At 47.4% G+C, this 21,257-nt stretch overlaps 1 protein-coding gene across 1 annotated transcript in view; it reads right to left on the reverse strand.

Moving 5' to 3' along the window:
- The window catches only part of LOC119955253 (cyclin-dependent kinase inhibitor 1-like), a 134,716-nt gene that overhangs the window by 112,376 nt on the left and 1,083 nt on the right, over positions 1–21,257 (reverse strand). The window lies entirely within an intron of this gene.

Here is a 21,257-nt window from a genome sequence, read left to right on the forward strand (position 1 = left end):
CTAGGGTTCACCCAGAGGTGGCAGCTGTTTGTCGACTTTCTCGGGGAAAATTAAAATGTCAGCAGAAGCAGAATTCCAAAAGTGGTGGGGAGGGGACAGTTTTTTTTCCTATTGTTGGGGGGGGGAGGGGGGGGGTGAAGATTGTGATGGGGTGGAAATGCTGAGTGTACCACGTTTATGTTGTGTTATTGTTATTATTATAAAAACTTGCAAATATCCGAATAAAAATATTTTTTTTAAAAATAGAAGTAGCTGCGTTTTTAATACCTGTTGACATATAAGTTCGAAAAAATAATGTTTAAAACGGTTTGTGTATGCTGTTGTCCACAAAATCCTTTGGTGATGATCTGTGGTGTGCAAAAAGGAAAAGGTTCTGAACCGCTGCTCTACACTTTACCTATTATCCCTGTAAAGATAATACCCAGGGCAGCACGGTAGCACAGTGGTTAGCACTGTGGCTTCACAGAGCCAGGGTTCCAGATTTGATTCCCAGCTGGGTCATTCTGCACATTCTCCCGTGTCTGCTTGGGTTTCCTCCGGATGCTCCAATTTCATCCCACTAGTCCCAGTAACTTTTCACAGTAACTTCATTGCAATGTAAGCCTACTTTATATTATTATTAAGATAATACTTTGATGGATCTTTTTCAATAAACATAAAAACAGATCCTGGAAGAGTGAAAGGATAGAAGCGATATGTTCAAGACATAACATTGTGGACATCTTGAAATAATTTTTTTCTTTTTGTGTTCAGTGACAAACTGGGGACGTGAAATCCTGGCACCAGGAATCCAGCTCCAACCCTCCAACTACCATGTCTTACTCCAGTGCATCAGACCGTACGCATGCAACACCCATCGAAAAGACAGATTGTAAATTTCAGTATGTTAGGTTGCCTGAAACTTGCCACTGAAAGGATAATGAGGGAACTGAGGGAAGTCAAGACTTGACAGAGAAACGTGCCAATAAGAATTCAGTACTTGCTGCTGCTTTCCTGCCTGTTTGTGTAAAAGTGTTTTACCACAGTAACTGAGCTCAGATCTCATTTTAAACACTTTAGAGCTGTCATCTACATTTTGGAAGCAACTTGCATTTTGGAAATCAGGGACGGGATTTTCCGATATTTTTCAAAGTGTCAACTCGGGCAGGAAGGTGGTGTGTAGCCCATAGGCTGCACTGCCGACTCTTCCTGCTGAAGTTTCAAACCAGGAGTAGGTCCCACAATGTCATGCTCTGAGTGAGCCAGCCAGGGGAGCTTTCCCACACGGATAATCATAGAATTTTAGAATTTATCATAGCATTTACAGTGCAGAAGGAGGCCATTTGGCCCATCGAGTCTGCACCGGCTCTTGGAAAGAGCACCCAAGGTCAACACCTCCACCCTATCCCCATAACCCAGTAACCCCACCCAACACTATGGGCAATTTATCATGGCTAATCCACCTAACCTGCACATCTTTGGACTGTGGGAGGAAACCGGAGCACCCGGAGGAAACCCAAGCACACACGGGGAGGATGTGCAGACTCCGCACAGACAGTGACCCAGCCGGAATCGAACCTGGGACCCTGGAGCTGTGAAGCGATTGTGCTATCCACAATGACAATAGTACTGAAGACCTGTGCTCCAGAACCTGACACGCCCCTAGCCAAGCTGTTCCTGTACAGCTACAACACTGGCATCTACCCGGCAACGTGGAAAATTGCCCAGGTGTGCCCTGTACACAAAAAGCAGGACAAATACAATCCGACCAATTACTGCACCATCAGTGTACTCTCCATCATCAGTAAAATGATGGAAGGGGTCAGCAACAGTGCTATCAAGTGGCATTTGCTTAGCAATAACCTGTTCACTGATGGTCACTTTGAACTCAATACAGCCTTGGGTAAAACATGGACAGAAGAGCTGAATCCCAGTGGTGAGGGTGCCCTTGGCCGATAATGGCATCAAATAGCCCTGACTAAACTGGAGTCAGTGGGAACCAGCGGGAATCATACCTGGCACAAAGGAAGATGGTTGTGGTTGTTGGAGGGAAATCATCGTAGTTCCAGGACAGTATTACAAGAGTTCCTCAGGGGAGCGCCATAGGCCCAACCATCTTCAGCTGCTTCATCAATGACCTTTCTTCCATCATAAGGTCAGTAGTCGAGATTTTCACTGATGATTGCACAATGTTCACCACTATTTGCGACTTCTCAGACACTAAAGCAGTCCAAAAGCAGCGGCATGGTAGCACAGTGGGGTTGGCACTGTTGCTTCATAGCGTTAGGGTCCCAGGTTCGATTCCCGCTTGGGTCACTCCTGTGCGGAGTCTGCACGTTCTCCCTGTAGCTGCGTGGGTTTCCTCCTGGTGCTCCGGTTTCCTCCCATAATTCCTGAAAGACGTGCTTGTTAGGTGAATTGGACATTCTGAATTCTTCCTGTGTACCCAAACAGGCGCCGGAATGTGGTGACTAGGGGCTTTTCACATTAGCTTCATTGCCATGTTAATGTAAGCCTATTTGTGACAATAATAAAGGTTATTATTATTATTACCTGGACAATATCCAGGCTTGGGCTGACAAGTGGCAAGTAGCCACACAAATGACCAATTCCAACAAGAAAAAATCTAGGCCGCGATTCTCCGCAACCACGATGGGTGGGAGAATAGCGGGAGGTCCACTCCCGCACCTCCCGCTATTCTCCCACCCCCCCAAAATGGCGTGTCCGTTTTTCTGACACGCCGCTCGGAGAAACGGAAAAACGGCGGCCTGCGATTCTCCGGCCCGGATGGGCTGAGCGGCCTGCCGTTCCCGACCTGTTCACGACGGCGGCAACCACACCTGGTCGCTACCGTCGTGAACATGGCGTGCCAGGTAAGTGTGGGGCTTGTGGGGGGCGGATCGGGGATCGAGCACCACGACTGTGCTCGGGAGGGGACTGGCCCGCGATCGGTGCCCACTGATCGTCGGGCCGGCGTCTCAAGGGGACGCACTCTTTCCCCTCCGCCACCCCGCAAGATCAAGCCGCCACGTCTTGCGGGGCGGCTGAGGGGAAAGACGGCAATCGCGCATGCGCGGGTTTGAACTCTCCAACTCGTGCATGCGCGGCTGACATCATTAGGCGCCGCCGTGGCATCATTCTTGGTGCGCCGGGCCTTGAAGCCAGGGACAAGGCCCGGCCACCGAGTTTCTCGGTACGGCCCGCCTATCCCCACGGGTAGGGGAGAATAGGGGGCCGGGAGAGGCTTCCGACACCGTCGTGAACCTCTCCAGGATTCACGACGGCGTCGGGCCTTGCGGAGAATTCCGCCCCTAACCTTTGCCCCTGGACAGCAATGACATTTCCATCACTGAAACCCCCACTGTCAAATCCTGGGGGTTACCTTTGTCCAGAAACAGGACTAGCCGTTTAAATACTGTGGCTGCAACAGCAGGTCAGAGGCTAGGAATCCTTGCCAAGTAACTCACCTCCTGTCTCCCCAAAGCCGTTTTACCATCTACAATTCAGCAGTGTGTTGGAATACACCATCCAGGAAGTAGTAACCCGCTTGATTGGCACCACATCCACCACCTTCAACATCCACTCCCTCCACCACCAATGCACAGTCCCAGCCGTGTGGACCATCTACAAGATGCGCTGCAGGAACTCACCAAGGCTCCTTAGGCAGCACCTTCCAAACCCACAACCACTACCATCTAGAAGGACAAGAGCAGCAGATACCTGGGAACCCCACCAGCTGGAGGTTCCCCTCCAAGTCACTCACCATCCTGACTTGGAAATATATCGGCCGTTCTGTTACTGTTACTGGGTCAAAATCCTAAACTCCCTCCCTAATAGCACAGTGGGTGTGCCTACACCGTGGGGACTGCGGTGGTTCAAGAAGATAGCTCAGCATCACCTTCTCTGGGGCAACTAGGGATGGGCAATAAATGCTGGTTTAGCCAGAGATGCCCACATCCTGTAAATTAATTTCAAAAATAATAATATGTTGGAGAGAATTTAGTTGAGATATGCTGCTTTGCAATGATGTAAAAGCCCAGACAGATTTTTTTTCTAGACGCTTCACACTTAAACCATGTATTTGTCATGTGTGCGCTGAGCACACTTACAGGTACGATGCACAAAATTGGGCTGTCCACAAACCAGATAAGTTTCTCTCAGGCACTGTCCTCGTAACAGAGTATGTGAGGGAACCAAGAGGCCATTTTTGAGCTGATACTAGAGGACAGAGCCAGTGAGAGCTGTGCACACACACAGCACTCTGTGGCTAAAATCACCACAGAAACTGTATATTGTGTGGGGTGCCACCTCTCGGTAAAGCAGCAAACACAGGAATGAGCTCCCAGACTCGCGATGGGTATGAGAGCCAGAAAAATGTTATTTTATCAGGCTTAAATGTTCTTGCATCTACTGTTCAGAGATGCGGCTTCAGTGATACTAACATCAGAGCAGTAAGGGTCAGGAATAAATGCTGTACCCGAAGCAGCAGGTTGTGCATTGACGTTGGGTGGCAGCGTGGTTCACTGATTTTTTTGTCCTGAGCTGAACTGTGCCAAGTTAAAGTCCATTTTCCGCATTAAAAAAGAGAAATGCCTGTTCCACCAGCAGGTAAACCAACATTCATGAAAATCCAAAATCTGGCATGGGGTCCCAGCCCTGAAGTGGCAGATTTTGGACATTGCCGCACATTTCCACACAATCTCTCTCTCTCAACATCAGCAAAACTAAAGAGCTGGTCATTAACTTCAGGAAACAAAGTATTGTACACGCCCCTGTCTGCATCAATGGTGCCAAGGTGGAGATGGTTGACAGCTTCAAATTCCGAGGTGTGCACATCACCAACAATCTGTCCTGGTTCACCCACGTTGACGCTACGACCAAGAAAGCACAACAGGGACTTCCGATGTGGGCCATGGAGTGAGTGGTCACATACACAGCAGCGCGTGCTCAGGGTCACAGAAAAGAGCTCATTTTAACCAAAACGGGGTGGAATTTTGATGAAAAGACAAAGGCGAATGTTGGAGCAGCATTTTCCCCCAGAATGGTATATCTGCTGGTTACCAGCCCGGCAGAAAACAGTGAGAGATTTGGCTGGAAAATTGGAGCACATTTGTGCTGCAGCAACAAAATAAGCCTCCTTAAACATGCAGGCAGGGAATGGCCGTTGCAAGCTGCTGGAAGGCTTCAACTTGACGTGATGGCCTTTATTAAAGCTGAATTCCAGCAGCAGAGGGAACAAATGCAGGAGAATTGCTCAAAGGCCATTGAAGAAGCGGTGAATAGCTCTTTGGAATGTGTGGAGAAGTGTTTGGAGGTGCAGCGGTCACAGATTCGGGAGATTTAAGGAGTGATCTTGGACTACAGCGATCGTGTGCTGGCTCTGGAGGTGGAGGTGGGGCTCCCAGGGGACCAGTGTAAAACGTTGAGAGCAAAAGTGGAGGAGCAGGAGAATGTGTCGAGAAGGCAGAACCTGCGAATAGTGGGCCTGCCTGAAGGAGTGGAAGGTATGAGTGCCACGAGGTACGTTTTGAGTATGCTGGCGGGGCTGGTGGCAGAAGGGGTGCTGGATAAGGTACCCGAAGTGGACCGAGTGCTTAGGTCCCTGAGACAGAAGCCTAGAGCTGGGAAGATGCCGTGGGCGGTGATCGTGAGGTTCCACAAATTTGAAGTGAAAGAGAAAATTCTGCGATGGGCCAGGGAGAAGCGTACCTGCGACTGGGAGGGGAATAGGGTCCGGATTTATCAGGACATCAGAGCCCAGTTGGCAAAACGGCGGGCAGGCTTCCACAAGGCCAAGGCGGTGATGTACCGGCAGCAGATCAGGTTTGGGGTGCTCAACCCGGCAAAATTATGGGTGACGTTTGGAGGCCAGGAGGCCAGGAGACTCCAGAAACGGCCGAAGACTTCATTGAGGAGCATAAACTGGGGGAGAACTGAGCGGACAATGCTTGGGAACTGGGGTGCTGGCACTATGTAATGGTCGGAAGCATGTTTGAAGTGGAGGTAGGCATTGGGGAAAGTTCATCTTTATTTTGGGGGGAGTTTGTTGTTTACTGTTCGGATTGTAAGGGGTGGAAAGTTTATGTGGGGATGGATGTTCCCATCCCCCCCTCCTGTTTTCTGGGACTGTTTATCTTTAACATTTCATTGTTTGCTTTTGGAGAAAGCTGCCTGGAGTTCAGGCGAAGTCTTTGTTTGGGTGGGGGAGGGTAAGGTCAACAGGGTGTCATAAGAACATAAGAACATAAGAACTAGGAGCAGGAGTAGGCCATCTGGCCCCTCGAGCCTGCTCCGCCATTCAATGAGATCATGGCTGATCTTTTGTGGACTCAGCTCCACTTTCCGGCCCGAACACCATAACCCTTAATCCCTTTATTCTTCAAAAAACTATCTATCTTTACCTTAAAAACATGTAATGAAGGAGCCTCAACTGCTTCACTGGGCAAGGAATTCCATAGATTCACAACCCTTTGGGTGAAGAAGTTCCTCCTAAACTCAGTCCTAAATCTACTTCCCCTTATTTTGAGGCTATGCCCCCTAGTTCTGCTGTCACCCGCCAGTGGAAACAACCTGCCCGCATCTATCCTATCTATTCCCTTCATAATTTTAAACGTTTCTATAAGATCCCCCCTCATCCTTCTAAATTCCAACGAGTACAGTCCCAGTCTACTCAACCTCTCCTCATAATCCAACCCCTTCAGCTCTGGGATTAACCTAGTGAATCTCCTCTGTACACCCTCCAGCGCCAGTACGTCCTTTCTCAAGTAAGGAGACCAAAACTGAACACAATACTCCAGGTGTGGCCTCACTAACACCTTATACAATTGCAACATAACCTTCCTCCTTGAGCTGAGGAGTTGGGGACGGGGGGGGGGGGTCATTGGTAAGTATACTTGGGCAGGGCTACTGCGCTAATGATGGAACCATCAATTCACCAAACCTGTTTCCGATATGAACAGGATGACCTGTGTGACTTCCTGCGATTAGTGAAGATAAAGTATGAGTTAAGGGGCTCTTTGGGGGGGTTTGAGGAATGTTGGGGGATATTTGTGACCGTGCTAGAGGACCTGTTCATCACGGGGGCTGGGGGGGGGGGGGGGGGGGGGACGTGAAACTTCTGTACAGACTGTATAGTTGATTGTTGGGAAGAATGTTTATTCGCTGTAACCTGTTTATAGGGTTAATAGGCCTTACATAAATTTTAGCGAGAACTGCTAGCGCTGCAGTATATGAACCGGCCGAGTTTAGTTGCGTAGAGATTCTGTGGCTCACCCTCGTGTGCAATAGACTTAGCTTCTGTTCCTCTGTCGTTTCGGCTGTGCTCGCTTCTGCCAGGTAGGCCTTAAAGCACCGCATCCAGTGGGAGAAGATTTCTTTAGCCTCTGCATCCTGCGCGTCGAGTTCCAGGCGTCCATGCTTGAGGGCCCATTCCATGATCGATCTTTACTGTTCTTAAGTTGATTAAATTGATGGAACCATCAATTCACCAGACATGTGTTTCCGATATGAATCCAGGCTTTAATCAACTTACTTCAGAGCCAGCCTGTTACCTGTTGATGAACTCTCTGTGAACTGCAGGCTGACTCTGGACAAGGGTATTTATACAGCAGCACTAGGGGGAGGAGTCATGGGTGGAGCCAAGGGTGAAGCCCTGTACAAGCTCCTGAGCATTCCCAGAGCTACTCCCCCTAGTGGTCGGGTAACGCTACTGCGCTTACAATATATAGTGTGAATTTACCATGTTATATTCACCACAGCTATGCTGATGAACGGAAGTGAGGTGGTGTGGGAGAAGGCCGAGAGGGGTGGTAAGGGGAGAGGGAGGGGGGAAAGGTGCGCTGGGAGGTGATGGGGGGGGAGGTTGTTGTGACGTGGCTGGGGGTGAGAGGTGACATGGTCATGGGCGGAGAAAGGGGCCATCTGGGATGGGCGAGGTACAGGGTGGAATTAAAGGGGCAGGAGTTAAATGGGGAAGATGACAGACGGTAGAGGGGATTGGAGGCATTGGCCTCCGGTAAGGCTGGTAACGGAGGGGAGGGGGTGAAAAACGTGAAACTTCTGTACAGACTGTATAGTTGATTGTTGGGAATAATGTTTATTCGCTGTAACCTGTTTTTATACATGTTTGTAATAAAGTGCATTTTTAAAAAAAGAAACCACAACAGTGCCTATAGCTCCTGAGGAAACTAAGAACATTTGGCATGTCCGCATTGACTCTCACCAATTTTTACAGATTCACCATAGAAAGCGCCCTACCTGGCTGCATCACAGCCTGGTTGACTGACAGCAACAGGATAGACACCAGTGGAGTGCTCAGGACAACAAATACTGACTTCCCAAGAGATCACAGTAAGAAGTCTTACACCAGGTTAAAGACCAGCAGGTTTGTTTCAAACACTAGCTTTTGGAGCACTGCTCCTTCCTCAGGTGAATGAAGAGGTATGTTCCAGAAACATTTATATAGACAAATTCAAAGATGCCGGACAATGCTTGGAATGCCAGCATTTGCAGGTAATTAAGTCTTTACAGATCCAAAGATAGGGGTAACCCCAGATTAAAGAGGTGTGAATTGTCTCAAGCCAGGACAGTTGGTAGGATTTCGCAAGCCCAGGCGAGATGGTGGGGGATGAATGTAATGCAACATGAATCCCAGGTCCCGGTTGAGGCCGCACTCATGTGTGCGGAACTTGGCTATAAGTTTCTGCTCGGCGATTCTGCGTTGTCTGAAGGCCGCCTTGGAGAATGCTCACCCGGAGATCAGAGGCTGAATGCCCTTGACTGCTGAAGTGTTCTCCGACTGGAAGGGAACATTCCTGCCTGGTGATTGTCGCGCAATATCCGTTCATTCGTTGTCGCAGCGTCTGCATGGTCTCGCCAATGTACCACGCTTCGGGACATCCTTTCCTGCAGCGTATGTGGTAGACAACGTTGGCCGAGTCGCACGAGTATGTACCGCGTACCTGGTGGGTGGTGTTCTCACGTGTAATGGTGGTATCCAGTCATCCAGTACTTTCCCGGAGCGGAAAGACTACGACATCTTCTTCGCAGCCTTCAGCACGATGAAGATGAACATCTTGCCAAGGCCATCCCCACACCCCCACTACTTGCCTTCAAACAACTGCGCAACCTCAAACAAACCATTGCAGCAAACTACCCAGCCTTCAGAACAGCGACCACAACACCACACAACCCTGCCATGGCAACCTCTGCAGGAGGTGCCAGATCATTGACATGGGTACCACCATTACACGTGAGAACACCACCCACCAGGTACGCAGTACATACTCGTGCAACTCAGCCAACATTGTCTACCTCATACGCTGCAGGAAAGGATGTCCCGAAGCGTGGTACATTGGCGAGACCATGCAGACGCTGCGACAATGAATGAACGGACATCGCGCGACAATCACCAGGCAGGAATGTTCCCTTCCAGTCGGGGAACATTTCAGCAGTCAAGGGCATTCAGCCTCTGATCTCCGCTTAAGCATTCTCCAAGGCGGCCTTCAGGACGCGCGACAACGCAGAATCGCTGAGCAGAAACTTATAGCCAAGTTCCGTACGCATGAGTGCGGCCTCAACCGGGACCTAAGATTCATGTTGCATTACATTCATCCCCCACCATCTGGCCTGGGCTTGCGAAATCCTACCAACTGTCCTGGCTTGAGACAATTCACACCTCTTTAACCTGGGGTTACCCCTATCTCTGGATCTGTAAAGACTTAATTATCTGCAAATGTTGGCATTCTAAGCATTGTCTGGCATCTTTGAATTTGTCTATATATATGTTTCTGGAACATACCTCTTCATTCACCTGAGGAAGGAGCAGTGCTCCGAAAGCTAGTGTTTGAAACAAACCTGTTGGACTTTAACCTGGTGTTGTAAGACTTCTTACTGTGCTCACCCCAGCCCAACGCCGGCATCTCCACATCATGGTTCCCAAGAGAGCACAGCAGATTTGTGCTCCTGGCGTCACTGCCATTCTACTGGTGCAGTGCCTCAGCAATCCTACTGATCTGTTGGAGAACAGATTGATGGGCCTCTGTGATACTCTGGAAGCTCCTTTGAACGGCAACCAGAGACATGATGGCAGATGTCTGGGCTCACTGCACAACTCATTCCTTTGATATGACATTGGCCAGTCGATGCCGCATCAAGGTGAGTCCTACAGGTGAGTGCCGATGGAGAACACCACCTGTTTTATGTTGGAAAGAATGATCTCCAGATTCTGTGCAAAGTCCAGTGCTAGGTACATGCTGGACACATCCATAGCCTTTGACAGTGAGTGCAGGCTTTTTAGCATGCTTTCCAGTGCATCAAACATTTTTCATACTGTAGTCTTGCCCATCCAGGTCCTCATCAGAATCTTCTGCTGCAGAATTAGTGTGTGACCTCGCACTCCACTAAATTTGCACCAACGCTATCCTTTCCTCCAGAAATGGTGGGGGTAAAACATACAAGTGCACTTGACCTTTTCCTGTTCTTTCCTGCTGGTTCCTATTCTGTGCCACCTGCTCCTCCAGAAAAAGTGAAGTGTATCAGTGAATGTCCTGCCATTTGTTTGTGTGATGTGGCTGATACATTTACCAATGTGTGTGACTTGTGAGTATAAGGCCTGCAACAAGATTAGGTGTGTGGGAAAGAGGCAAAGTACATGAGGTGGATTCTTAGATATTGTTGGCATATGGGTGATGGGGGTGTATTGGGCACTCAAATAGTCAAGATATACCATTTGAAGAGGAAATCATTTATCTTCACAATTTGTGTGAGATCATTGATGTTATCCCTATACTGATTCCATGTTTTTGGAGGAATCTCCTGGCATTGGCCCCTGCTGGTATTTGTTCCCACTGCCTCCTGAGCCAATCAAGAAGGCCTCTGCCTCCTTGTGGTACATCTCACCTTCTTCTCACCCCCTTTCATGAAGGCCTAGGGTGCAGGGTATGAAAACGTTGGTGCACACTCTCTCATGTTGAGCCTTTCTTCAAAGTACCACAGCACAGATTCAGTTTTCTGTTGATCCCCACCACTTCGTGCAGCTACAACGCATCTGCCCTTTCAAAGGAACAGACTGCCTTTAAGTAGCGGCAATTGTTTGTAATATTGGCAACCTTGCTGATAAATGAACAATGTGGGTATTGCTGGTTGCATGTAGCAGTCATAAAGTAGTAGGCAGTACAAATTTAACATGCCGCATCCAATGCAATGAATGGGTGGGTTAACCATTGACCGTAATCCCTTTACCTAGTTTTAGGGATTAATCAATTTCTTGCTGATAAATTTGTTTTTTTTTAAATGCTGAAAAGCAATACAAACATAACCTCTTCCTTTCTAACTACATAACCTTTTGATGAGATAAAATACATATTAAGAACTTTATGCAGAAGTGTTTAGGAATACTATTTAACATTTCACATATTTGCATCATTGGTTAATTCAAATATAATCCAATAGGTTTCATGTACATACCCTAGCAATGGTACCAAATGTAACTATAGCATGAACATCAGCTATTTCCTGGCAGCAATGGTTTGTACTGTAGTTATTTGCTCTACATTTTTGTTTCATGCCATGTTTTTATTGAAATTAATCACTTAGTTTCCTGTCGAAGGCACAATGCCATTATTCCACAAAACCTCTAGATCAACAAATTCAGTTTATTTACACAAGGTACAAAATGGGGAACCAAATGGAAAAACTGCAATGGCAACTGTTGAAGTCAAAAGGGTAAAGTTGTGTACACAGGGTAATTGTATTTGAAAAATGTGGATTTGCATTACCTCGGGATAGAGGCATGACATGAAGCAAGCTGAATAATTGGACCTGGATAATACCAACACAGGCACACATACAAATGACAGAAAATGGTACTGTTTTGCATAGTGCCATGCCCAGTACTGGCATGTCATTTTATGACCTTTCAGATAATTAAAAATTGGACGCAAACAGGCTGTTAATGTAGTTGCCACAAATCATGTGACGATTAGCTTTTGGACTACAGACCGTATCAAGTCTCTGGCAGATACCTAATTAAATATGGTGAAAGGTGAAGGCATCTCACAGCCATCTGTGGAATTCACACATCTTTTTGTTCAAGGATGCGCCAACATGAAAGATGATAGAGCTTCCAGACTGCCTGACTCCATGTTTCATTCTGGACAGATCAAAATTAATTTGTAGCAGATGGATGTGAATGCACTATCAACTTATCAATATATTGCAATGGCCTCCACCATCCAAACTAGACCTGGTGGGCATCAGAAGTGTTAACCCACACATAACACAGGATGGGGAATCAATGTGAACACCGCACCTTATTTGACAAAGACCTTGAACTTGTGAAAAGCCACATGGTGAAAATTACATGTTTCTTTGTCTGTTTAAAAGATCAGCCAAGAGCAGTTTACTGATCAGTTCCATCAAAGCAATCAGAAGCATCCCCTCAGCCAGTCTGTGAACCAGACTTAGAAACAAGTTGTGAGGCATTAGGTGGCCAGAGTACTAACCTGTTTGTAAAAAAGCCTTTTTATTCTCACACGTTTACTCTAAATTAACCAGATGGTGACAGGTTAGAAAATTTAACCTGCTTCAGTTTAAAGTTGCCTGAGAATCAACCTCCTAGCTTTTCAACTACAGACAACCTCACAACATACTCGGAATCCTTTGCTTTACAAGACACTTCCCTCAACTTTAAATCCTCAAATCAATTCAAAGGATCATAGGCATGCCACATTTTTAAAAAAAATTTTATGGGATATGGGTGTCCCTAGCTGGGCCAGCATGTATTGCCCATCCCTAATTGATCTTGAATTGAGGGCATTTAAGAGTCAACCGTGTTGTTGTGGGTCTGGAGTCACATGTAGAGCATACCAGGTAAAGATGGTAGATTTCCTTCCCTAAAGGACATTAGTGAACCGGATGGGTTTTCATGACAATGGACAATGGTTCCATGCTCATCATTGGACTTTTCATTCCGGATTTTTATTGGATTCAAATTTTACCATCTGCCGTGGTAAGATTCAAACTCAGGTCCCCGGAGCGTTGCCCTAGGTTTCTGGATTACTAGTCCAGTGACAATACCACTACCACGGACAGTGACCTCGAGCGGGATTTGCCAGTCACTGGGCGGGCATGGCTGGAGAATCCCACCCCAAAAATCAGAGACTTAGATAACTGTAATCTGCAAAAATGTATGACTTTTATCCGTAACCAATTTTTGTGTGTGATCAATTGCATGTGATGTTGCAAGTGTGTGAGAATAAATAACTTTTCTTTTAAACTCACAATAGCTTACTGCTGAGTTATTTAAGTGGACTATACACTCCAAGGGTTAAAAAAATCTCGGGCGAAATTCTCCGCAACGGCCGACGCCGGCGTGAAACCCGGAGTGTTTCACGTTGGCGTCGGAGTCCGCTCCTTGCCCCCTATTTCCCCCCCCCCCCCCCCAGGAGCGGCGTTAGGAGAAACTCGACGCCAGGCCTTGACGCTTGCGCTCCGAGAATGACGCAGCTGGCGGCGCCTAAGTGATGTCAGCCACGCATGCGCAGGTTGGCCGGCGCCAACCCGCGCATGCACGGTTGCCAGTTTCCCCTCTGCTGCCCCGCAAGACGTGGCGGCTTGATCTTGCGGGGCGGCGGAGGGGAAAGAGTGCGTCTCAGAGAGGGCACCGATGGTGGGCACCGATCGCGGGCCAGTCCCCTCCCGAGCACGCCCATGGTGCTCGTTCGTCTCTCCGCCCCCCACAGGCCCCACACTTACCTGTCGCGTGCTGTTCACGCCGGCAGCGACCAGGTGTGGTTGCCGCCGGCGTGAACAGGTCGGGATTGTCAGGCCGCTCGGCCCATCCGTGCCGGAGAATCACGGGCCGCCGTGAAAAACGGCGACTGCCGATTCTCCGAGCGGCGTATCGCGTTTTGCGACACGGCATTTTGGGGGGGGTGGGAGAATCGCGGGGGGTGCCAGAGCGGCCCTCCCGCGATTCTCCCACCCGGCCTGGGGAGCGGAGAATCGCGCCCTCACCTCTTTCCATACAAAACATACTGATCACAGCCATGAGAGAACATATGACTTTGAGCCACAACAATATGCTGCTTTTAACTGTTCCACATACAAATCTAACATTTCTGCATATTACTAAATTTGAAGATGTAATTGGGAGTGACATTTTCTAAATTCAACCCTTTACAAGCAAGTACAATTTGCATTTATAATAGTTTTGGCATAATAAAACAGATGAAGATAGTTTACAGGAGGAACAGTAGGCACAGAGTGGAAATAGGAAAGAGTTTGAAAAGGCCAAGGAAAATTGTCAAAAATATTTGTGAAGATTTTGTTTCAAACATGTAGAGACAGTACTGGCCAGGTGAAGAGAATTAGGAAGATAACTGAGATTTGCAGCAGTAAACTGATTATAAAATATGTCACTCGTGGAGAAAAGCATGAGATAGGTGAGATTAGAGATGGAAAAGCGGATGAGTTACCATATACAGCTAGGCAAAGTTGCTAAGGTAGAATGAAATATTGTCATAGTTGATAGTGAGTTTGTTATAATTGGTATCACTATTAATTTTGAAAATACTTCAGAATGTTTTGGGTTTTCTGGTGATTTTTTGAGAACTATTTAAATAATTAATTATATGAAATATCACATATAAAATAACTACAAACAACTTCAATATTTATTTTCTGCACCTTGTTTTGAATATTTAGTCTTCAATGGTAAGCACTGATGGCATTATCTCCGGAACTGGAATGCCATTGAGCCTAACTGTGAGAGAGCTGCAATTAATGATCATCACTATTCCAGGGCCCCAATGTTATTTTGTAATTTGGATCATATACAACATTTAATTCTATTTTGGACATTTAAAATGGACAATAATTAGGACATTTCCTTAAATAGTTCCTGATGATATCAATTGAAAAAATGAAATGAAAATCGCTTATTGTCACGAGTAGGCTTCAATTAAGTTACTGTGAAAAACCCCTAGTTGCCACATTCCGGCGCCTGTTCGGGGAGGCTGGTACGGGAATATTGGAAGATTAACATGGAAATTCTCTGAGTGTGACATAATGGGTACTGCTTAGGTACTGTGGGTTGTTAATTATATCTGTACCAACATTTGGTACGCGAGGGGCTGGTTTAGCTCACAAGGCTAAATCGCTGGCTTTTAAAGCAGACCAAGCAGGCCAGCAGCACGGTTCGATTCCCGTACCAGCCTCCCCGGACAGGCGCCGGAATGTGGCGACTAGGGGCTTTTCACAGTAACTTCATTGAAGCCTACTCAGGACAATAAGTGATTTTCATTTTCATTTCATTTTCATTTATTCAGCTTCACCGTGTGATTGAATTTCCTGATTCTTCAACGCTGAAGTCATCAGCATTTGTTAATTGCAAGAAAGAACGAATATTTCACAATTTGATCATTTTTGATAGCTGATTTAATCAAGAATGCTTCCTGATGATCACAATACATCCCTGCAGAGAAACGACTAGCTGATATCAGACTAATGGAACAGTGGGAATTCACAAGCGCCTGTGCAAGAAAAACAAGCCAACCGATTTGGAACCAAGTAAAATTTGGAAAACTAACGGTGACCATGAAAGTATTGTTGATTGTCATAAAAACCCCTCTGGTTGGCTTATATGTGATGCCAGATCCATCACAATGTGGCCTTGCCCTCAATATGGGATGGGCAATAAATGCTGTTTTTTTTCCAGCAATATCCACATCCCACAGAAGAGAATAAATATATGGGAGGTGACTATTGTCCAGAAACTCAACTGGACTAGAGAGGATCAGAGGCTGGGAATTCTGTGACAAATATCTCATCCTCCTATTGTCCAAAGCTTGCCCACAATCTCCAAGGCGCGGCCAGCAGGATGATGGAATGCTCGTCATTTGCCCGATGGATGCAGCTGTAAGAAAATTCAAGAAACCTGGCATCACACAGAATAAAGCACTCTGCTTGATCGACATCCTGTCCACCAGCTAAAACACCGCTCAACAATTGGATTACTATGGCTATGCTATATCCAATCTACAATATGCTTCTTTGGCAGTGCTTTCCAAACCCATGACCTGCAATACCTCGGTGGATAGGAGATGGCTGAGAACTGTATAATCTCCAAGTTCCCCTTTGAATAACATAGCATCTTGTCTTGGACATATATAATTATCCTTTTATTGTTAGTTGGCCAACATCCCGTAATTCACTATCAAACAGCATTGTAAGAATTCCTTCATTACGTGGACTTCAGCAGTTCAAGAAAGCAGCTCTGGGCAACTAGGCTGGGATTGCCAGCAAGCCCCATATCTGAGGAAAGAGTTTAAAAAACACTCACCCCCTTCATGCTGTCCAATTGGGACTTGCTGTGACTCAATTCTTCTCCTACCGCTATGTTCAAAATCATCCAATCAGGTTTCTGTTCCACAGCACTTGAAATCACCTAAGGTATAATTTAATTGTGAATATGCCTGATTGTTTCTCCTCAGGGTAATGGGAGCAGATTAAATAGTAACTTGCGAAAGGGAATGGAAATGTTTCTGAAAAGGAAACATTTACAAGGTTATGGGGAAAATAGAAAAAGCAGCATGGTGAAGAGAAGGAATATTTGGATAGCTCTTTCAAAGAGCTTGCACAGGGTTAATGGGCCCAATGGCTTCCTTCTGCACTGTACAATTCTTTGACTTTATCCTTCTTCACCTTTCTACTTCTTTTTAAAAAATATTTTAATTCTCCTTTTTCACATGTTCTCCTGAATTTACACCCACCAACAATAAACAATAATCAGCAACAAATATGCCAATCCCCATATCAATAACAACAATCCCATCATCCCACCAACCCCGAAACATTAGCCCGCATGTTTACATAAACAAATGACAAAAAGGAATCAGGGATTACCCACAGTCACCCTTAATACACACAGCCCCCCTCCCCCTAACCCTCCCACCCACACCCCCCAACTAATGTTCGATGTCATCCAGTTCTCGAAAGTGCAGAATGAATAATGCCCATGAATTGTAGAACTCCTCCATCCTTCCCCTCAGTTCAAACTTAACCTCCTCAAGGGTCAGGTATTCCAACAGGTCCCCCCCCCCCCCCCCCCTGGCCACGCCAGGGCACAGGGTGGAGAGGCTGCTCTCCATCCCAGCAGGATCCGTCTTCGGGCGCTCAACGAGGCGAAGGCTACAACATCTGCCTCCGCACCTCGCACATGAGGTGGAATCATTTACTCTCCGGAGCACCTCACACCAGAACCCCTCCTCCATATCCTCTCCCAACTCTTCCTCCCACTTTGCTTTGATCCCTTCCAGTGGTGCCATATCCTCTTCCAAAATAGCTCCATACACCACTGACACTACCCCCTTCTCCAGTCCCCTTGTCATCAGCACCTCCTCCAGCAATGTGGGGTTCCTCTGGGAAACTCTGTATCTCCTTCCTGGCAAAATCTCGAACCTGCATGTTTCTAAACATTTCTCCCTGCTTCAGCCCACACTTTGCTTCCAGCTCCCTCAATCCTGCAAACCGACCCCTAAGAAACAAATCTTTTAGCGTCTTAATCCCCTTCTCTTCCCACTTCCGAAAACTTCCCTCCCACCTCCCTGGGTCAAATCTGTGGTTCCCCCCGAATCGGCACTTTCCTCGACCCTGCCCCCCCAACCCGAAGTGTTGGCGAAACTGCCTCCAAATTCTCAGTGAAGCTATTATTACCGGACTCCCTGAGTATTTCCCCGGAGCTATCGGGAGCGGCGCTGTTGCTAGTGCTTTCAGTACCTTTCTACTTCATTCAACACTGTCAGCCACTCAATCCTTCTATAACAGATCCTATAACTAATCCGTCTATAAGGGCAGCACAGTAGCATAGTGGTTAGCACAGTTGCTTCACAGCTCCAGGGTCCCAGGTTCGATTCCCGGCTTGGTCACTGTCTGTGCGGAGTCTGCACGTTCTCCCCGTGTCTGCGTGCGTTTCCTCCGGGTGCTCCAGTTTCCTCCCACAGTCCAAAGATGTGTGGGTTAGGTGGATTGGCCATGCTAAATTGCCCTTAGTGTCCAAGAAATGTTAAGTGGAGGTTACGGAGATAGGGTAGATATGTGGGCTTCAGTAGAGTGCTCTTTGTAAGGGCTGGTGCAGACTCGATGGTCTGAATGGCCTCCTTCTGCACTGTAAATTCTATGATAACCTGTCTCTTCCATTGTCCATGTCTGTAGCACTGTTATATCCTGATATGTTAACAGTTTCTGCTTCTATTCCCTAGCGTCTCTGGTGCATCCAGGGTTGTATCATCACTCAAGCATTTTAAAATCATTTATATCATATCCTTTGATCGTTGCTGTTGCCCACATTTCCTTTTTTTAAAAACTTGTTTTTATTCAAAATTTTACAGAATTTTTACAAAACCACTACTAAAAGAAGGCAACAAAAAACAAAAAAAAATTAACAACTTAACAAAACAAGGTGGGATAACTACCATTGACAAGGAAAATCTATCCACAACCCATACAGTTCCCCACCTTCCCCCCCCCCCCCCCCCCCCCCCCCCCCCTCCGGGTTGGTGCTGCTGCTGACCTCCTCACTTAACGTTCCGCAAGAAAGTCAAGGAACGGTTGCCACCGCCTGGAGAACCCCAGCAAGGACCCTCTCAAAGCAAACTTTATCCTCTCCAAACCTAGAAACCCAGCCATGTCACTGACCCAAGTCTCCACACTTGGGGTTTCGCATCCCTCCACATTAACAAGAGCCGTCTCCGGGCTACCAAGTAGGCAAAGGCCAGGACTCCGGCCTCTTTCAGCTCCTGCACACCCGGATCTTCTGACACCCAAAATATTGCTATCCCCAGACTCGGCTTTACCCAAGTGTCCAAGATCTTGGACATAGCCTTTGCAAAGCCTCTCCAAAATTCTGTAAGTGCTGGGCATGCCCAAAACATATGGACATGGTTTGCTGAGCTCCCTGAACACCTCACACACCTGTCCTCCACCCCAAAGAACTTGCTCATTCTCGCCACTGTCATGTGTGCCCGGTGTACCACCTTAAACTGAATCAGGCTAAGCCTGGCACAGGATGAGGAGGAATTGACCCTGCCCAGGGCGTCTGCCCACAGGCCCTCATCCAGCTTCTCCTCCTACTTGCCCTTCAGCTCCTCTGCTGAGGCCTCCTCCGCCTCCTGCAGCTCCTGGTATATGTGTGATACCTTTCTGCCTCCTACTCACATGCCCGAGATCACCCTGTCCTGTATCCTGCGGGCAGGTAGCAGCGGAAATTCCCCCACCTGCTTCTTCAAGAAAGCGCGGACTTACAGGTACCTAAAGGTATTCCCTGGGGGCAACCTGAATTTCTCCTCCAGCGCCTTCAGGCTAGCAAAGGTCCCGTCTATAAACAAGTCCTCCATCCTTTTGATACCCGCTCTGTGCCAGCTTAGAAACCCTCCATTCATTCTACCCGGGACAAACCTGTGGTTGTTTTGTATCGGGGTCCAAACTGAGGCCCCTACCTCCCCCATGTGCCTTCTCCACTGACCCCAGATCCTCAGTGCTGCCATCACCACCTGGCTCGTGGTGTACCGTGCCGGTGGGAGGGGTAACGGTGCCGTTATCAGTACCCCCAAGCTAGTATCCCTGGGACCTCAGTGCCATGAGGCGGTTGTGCTAACCACTAGGCCACCGTGCTGCCCTTGCTGTAGAGAATTAAATTATGTTTCTCACCTTTCCTTCAAATCTCCTTCGAATTCCCTAATCTACCCTCCAAACAACTCCCTGTTTCCCGCCTCCAATACTCAATGATTTCCTCCAGCTCTATGCACTTGAATGCACTCTCACGTCCTATAACATTACCTTCTCATTTCTCACTCTCTGTTCCACCATCAGTTGTTGCTCATTCAGCTATCTTGCAACCTCTAGACTTTACTCTCTCAGCATCTCCTTCATGCTACTCTCTACCTTGTCGGAAAACCTCCTTAAGACCGTTGTCTCCTCTTCCTGCCTTCCTTGCGCTTGTTTTATTTTCTTCCCTGATCAGTGCCCACTCATTATTCACTCCCCCATAACCCACTCTGAGACATGTGTGAATCCTGCAGTGATGTTACATATATATGTTAGGTTTTTAAAGCTTACATTTTAATCATTAAATGTTTGCAGAAATTGTATTATGTACATAGTTGCAAGAGTGTTGAAGTACAACAACATTGAAACACCTATTGCTTTGTAAACCTGAATGGCCTCCCACAGAGAAACAGGGTTTGAATGGCTCGATCAAAAATGAGCGCAGTCCTATTCAGGGCGGGAGTGTTCGTGGTCTTAGCCAGGGTAGTGGAGGAGGTGGACCCGGACCCTATGGTGGCAATATTTGGGGTTTCAGAGAAGCCGAGCTAATGGAGAGGAGGAAGGCCGATGTCTTGGCCTTCGCCTCTCTGATTGCACGGCGGCGAATTTTTCTGGAATGGCAGTCGGCATCGCCACCAGGGTTAGCGGCTTGGTTGGGTGACCTGTACGACTTCCTGCGGTCGAGAAGATAAAGTACAAGGGGCTCAGCAGGGAGGTTTGAGAAAAGGTGGAGAAGTTTGTGACTGTTTTTGAGGAGCTGTTTGTCGCAGGGAGGGGTGGGGGGTGGGGGTGAAAGGCTGTATAATTGATTGCTGGGAATTATGTTTCCCGGGGTGTTTATTTTTAAAAACTGAGCAGGGTCCGATGTGGGCCCACAGAGGCTAAATACAAACCCCTGGCTAAACGTTGGACACTGACTGTTCAGATTGTCTTCCCTCTTCCACCATCCCATTTCCGTTTTGGTTTCATGGTTTGGAATAGAACATAGGACAGTACAGCACAGAACAGGCCCTTCGGCCCTCGATGTTGTGCCGAGCAATGATCACCCTACTCAAACCCACGTATCCACCCTATACCAGTAACCCAACAAACCCCTTTAACCTTACTTTTTTTTTAGGACACTACGGGCAATTTAGCATGGCCAATCCGCCTAACCCGCACATCTTTGGACTGTGGGAGGAAACCGGAGCACCCGGAGGAAACCCACGCACACACGGGGAGAACGTGCAGACTCCGCACAGACAGTGACCCAGCCGGGAATCGAACCTGGGACACTGGAGCTGTGAAGCATTTATGCTAACCACCATGCTACCGTGCTGCCCATATTTTTTTTTTAGGGTACCCAATTTATTTTTTTCCAATTAAGGGGCAATTTAGCATTGCCAATAATCTTGTGTTTTTTGCAAATCACTGCAGTCTGCTGGGAAATTGAGTGAGGAGTGATATACTGCATT

Source organism: Scyliorhinus canicula, chromosome 20 (genome assembly GCF_902713615.1).
Source record: "Scyliorhinus canicula chromosome 20, sScyCan1.1, whole genome shotgun sequence".
NCBI lineage: Eukaryota > Metazoa > Chordata > Chondrichthyes > Carcharhiniformes > Scyliorhinidae > Scyliorhinus > Scyliorhinus canicula.